General features: G+C 37.3%; 1 protein-coding gene across 1 annotated transcript in view; it reads left to right on the top strand.

Moving 5' to 3' along the window:
- Window positions 1-5,000, top strand: part of LOC143033595 (uncharacterized) — a 1,010,041-nt gene that overhangs the window by 862,779 nt on the left and 142,262 nt on the right. The window lies entirely within an intron of this gene.

Raw genomic sequence — 5,000 nt, forward strand, 5'->3', positions numbered from 1 at the left:
ACACACACACACACACACACACACACACACACACACACACACACACACACACACACACACACACAGTCTTAAACCACCTCCATTCCCGATCTCTCGGCCAAGTATCTACGTTCGAACCACTCAGCCACAAAATATTTATACATTTGTTCTTGTATTCCTTTTTTGTCTGGGGGGAGGGCATAGTATCTAATTGTAAAAAATATTTAGTGAAGTGATATTTCTATAAATAGGTTTTTATTCAAATTATATTTTTGCAATGCACGTTTAGTTCATGTTTAGGCATCAGCGTTTTTTTGTTTTTTCTCGAGTGATAATTATGATAAAAATTATCTTAAGTACGGAGCAACATTTTTCGGACATGTTTTATATTTCGCCAAAAAACACTAATTCTTGTTATGATACATTTGATGAAAAGCATATCTTTTACTCATTCAATTATTATTTTATTTTTAACTTTTAATCGCATGTAGTTCGTTGGTGGCGTGATCGGAAGCTATCTGATCTCGCATTCGCGGTTCGAATCCCATACTTCTCATCGATTCCCAGCAGTGAGTGTTACCTGTCTCAACAGTCTAGCGCATAGGACAAAGGTGACGGCTTCGGCCGCAGGTACTTTGTCCCTCCTGGGTTAAGGTCCCCATTTTTCTATTCTTTCCATTTTTTTGACATTTGTTTAATCAAAATATATATTTACATGTATCCTATTTCGTATAGCGGGATCTTGCGTGTATTCTGTTTTGTATAGCAGCGTCCTACGTGCCTTCTATTTCGTATAGCCGGGTCGTACGTGTATCCTTATTCTTATAGTTGATGTCCTACTCGTATTCTTTTTCGTACAGCGGAATCTTGCGTTTATTCTATTTCGTATAGCAGAGTATTGCGTGTATTCTATTTCATATAGAAGCGTCTTGCGTGTATTCTATATAATATAGCCGGATCTTACGTACTTTTCTGTGATCTTTATTTTTTACCATATATCTCTAGATTTACAGGGTGGAGCATAAAGATCTCCCACATTTGGAGTAGGCAACGTGTGGTAGAGAGGAGGGACAGGCCTTATTTGATAGGCTAGGTTCTACTATTTTGATTACAAAGGATTACAAAGGCGGAGCATGCCGACAGGAGACCTTTTGATCCATATCTAGGTCGGATGCAAAAAAAAAAAAAAAAAAAAAATATATATATATATATATATATATATATCATATTAATAATAAATAAAAACTATAATAATGTAAAAATAACAAATAAAATACATAAATAAATGCATAGGTATAGTTGAATAACAAACAAACAGGTAAATAGTAAATTATTATAAATTGACATATAACTAATAATAAATGAAAATATTCATCAGTTATCTTAAAAATTTAATTATCTTTTTCCGAGTGTTAAGGTCAATGCTTCCTGGGCAATTGATCTCTTCAATCTCTTCAGCACGAGGAATTACTTAATGTATTTATTCTTTTCCAACTACAGAAGATTATTTTCTGCCAAAATTTGGACTCTGATTTGAACTGACTATGGGCAGAGCGAGACCCCTTCTCAGACCTCAGCTGACCTTTGAAGCTGAATAAAATAAATTTATTTTAGGTCCCCAAAAAGGCATAAGGAACGTCACCATAGTGTTGTAGTTAAGGGGAGACGTGGAGTGCTGGCGAGGCCGCCAGACTGAAGCCCTTAAGAATCTTGTTCGTAAATCACGGTCAAGTTAGCCTCGCTGCTTTGCCTCCCATAGACTTCTGGCACTGTTCGTGTCCTCGGAATTGGCTTCATTTTCATTCTTCGTCGTTCGGTTGTTATGTAAAAAGATACGTGTATATATATATATATATATATATATATATATATATATATATATATATATATATATATATATACACATATGCACACGTAAACAACACTTTCGTTTATCACATCTTCAGCGAGAATAACAGAACTAACTGTACTGATTATATGTATATATATATATATATATATATATATATATATTTATATACATATATATATGTATATATACATACATATATATATATATATATATATATATATACATATAGAATAAGGGTACACATATAAAATTATATATGTCCACAGGAAAGTAATGTGGAAATGACGTGAATGAAAATGCAAGATATAAGGACACACATACACACGCACGCACGCATTCACACGACACTAATCTTGAGAAATGGGCCATTACAAGCGATGATTTGCTCTCCTTTCACACCGGTTCCACTGAGAGATCATTAAAGTAGCCTTCTCGATTATTTTTCTCCAAGTTCCCTTTTAAGACTCCCGTAGCAGTCCTCTGGGAGGCTCTACGCCTCTCGCTCCATTTCACTCGCCCGCGGCACAAAGAGGGAAAAAGAAGAAGGACTGGGGCGAGGGGGGAAGGACGCGGGGAAAGAATAAAAGAAGACTCTACCAGATCAGCGTCTTTATCTCCCAGTCGTCATCTGGCTTCGTCGTTCGTATTCATTCCGTTTTGCATAGAGTCGTTAGCCTCAGGTCGTTCCTCCGACAGGAGACGACTCTCTGTACCCTGTGGGTAGAGGTCATACTCGTGGGACAGCGGGACGAGACTTCAGGTGAGTTGCGGACGGCGGCAAATGTGGCGTAAATGATCTTTTTTCAAGTGACGTTGAGGTGATGGCAGTTTGTGACATCATATACACTTGGAGACTTTTCGAATTAGCCAGGTTTGGGAGACATTTTTGGACCCTTTCGACGTTTATCTTCAAAGCTGGGTCTCGTAAAAGATGCTTAGGTAGCTTGTAATCCGTGAATATGCAAATTACGATCACAGTTTTATTCTTAATTTGAAATATCTATATCCTGCATGTGTAAGTATATGTTGTGTTTTTGTATTGTATGTAAATATGGAAATACGGAAATGATCTGAAGAACTTAATTTGTTATGGTACGTTCCTACGCACGTGCACACACACACACACACACACACACACACACACACACACACACACACACACACACACACACACACACACACACACACACACACACACACACACACACACACACACACACACACACACACACACACACACACACACACACACACACACACATACACACATATACACATACACACGCGCGCTACTCGTTCCTCATCCTTCGCCTCTCCTGTCTTTGCCGCCTTCTCGTTATTGATATATATGTATGTATATATATATATACAAATAAAATAAAATCAGCCATCCTGAGTCCACTGCTGAACAAAGGCCTCCTTCATAGAATTACATGATTCACACGACCGCGCCAACCTCTGCCATGTCACTCCTGCAAACTTCTCTATCTCGTCTCTCCACCTTCTGTCTGCCCTATCCCTTCCACACTTCCCATATCGCGGCGTCCACTCAGTAACACACTTGCTCCATCGGTCGTCAGTCGTTCGCGCTAACTTACCTGCCCAATTCCACTTCCTCTCTTTAAACGTCTCCAGAGTATTTTACACTCTAGTCTGATCCCTTACCCAACTTGCTCTCTTTCGGTCTCTCAGCGTTATTCCAATCATTGATCTCTCTATTCTCCTTCGTGCATTCCTTAGCTTTGTATCCATCGCCTTCGTCAATTTCCAAGTCTCACACCCGTAGATTATTGCTGGCAGAATGCATTGATTGTAAACTTTACGTTTCAGACATAGAAGTAGAGAGCCTCCCACGATGTTATTATACTTACCAAACACTTTCCAACCAATTATAATACTTTTATTTATTTCATTATCATGATCTTTTGTCCCTTTCACCATCTGGTCTAAATAATTATACTCTTCAACATCTTCAAGACTTTCACCATCAGCTATAATCTCTTTATTTTTCTAATTTTCGTGTTGAACATTACTCTGGATTTACTCTCAATTATTTTAAACCTACTTTTAGACTTTCCTTGTTCAGATCACTCAGCATATCTTGCAAGTCTTCTGCTATTTCTGAAATAAGAATAATGCCCTCCGCAAATCTTAAATGGTTCAAATATTCGCCATTAATCTTCAAACCTTTCTCTTCCCAACTCAATCTTCTGAAAATCTCTTCCAAAAACCTGTAAATAATTTGGATGAAATTGTATCGCCTTGTCGTACTCATTTCTTGATCCTGATCTTTACTGCATTTTTATGTAGTCGAATTACAGTGGTACCTTTCGCATAAATCTTTTCTATAACCCTTACGATCTGTTCGTTTGTACCCTGCTTGTGTAGCGAGTTTAGTATTGCTATTTGTTTTACCGAGTCAAAAAACCTTCTAGTTATCTACAAAAGCTAAACAAAGAGGTATATTGTATCCTGATGTTTTCTCGATTAGTTTGTTCATCGTTTGCAAGTGATCTAGAATCGAATATCAGCTTCTAAAGCCTGCCTGTTCTCTCGGTTAGTTTCCATCTAAAACTTGATTTAGTCTATTTTTAAGGATCCTGGAGAATAGATTATATACATTTGATAGCAAGCTAATCGGTCGGTAGCTACTAAGGTCCTTCTGGTCTCCTTTTTTATGAAGCAAAGTCACTTTAGCATTACGCCAGGATTCAGGAACGCTTGCTTGACCTATGCACTGGATGTACGAATGAGATAACTTAATATGAACTTCTTTCCTTCTGTCTTTCAAAAGATCTATTACTATACCATCTTCCCCAGGTGCTTTTCCCCGTTTCATATTTTTTAGAGCAAATTATACTTCTTCCTTTTTAATTTCTGATACACTACTAACGTCTGCAGATGAATTTACTGACTCAAATACGGTCTTCGACGAGTAAAGTACTTTGTAACATTGTTCTACTTTTTGTTTTTACCATTCTGTCTTTCATTTAATGACCTTTCTATTTCTATCTTTCAAATATACCATTTTGTGCCTTCCTAAAGCATGTCTGCTCTTGATGTTTTTGATACTATTACCTTTCCGAATGATTTCCACTGTTTCATCCAGGTTTCTCTTTCTTTTCTTCGATCTCTGCCCTTAGTTGATAAACTTGTTTACTCTTTCTAT

Source organism: Oratosquilla oratoria, chromosome 16, assembly GCF_046742065.1.
Source record: "Oratosquilla oratoria isolate Oo_2021 chromosome 16, ASM4674206v1, whole genome shotgun sequence".
NCBI lineage: Eukaryota > Metazoa > Arthropoda > Malacostraca > Stomatopoda > Squillidae > Oratosquilla > Oratosquilla oratoria.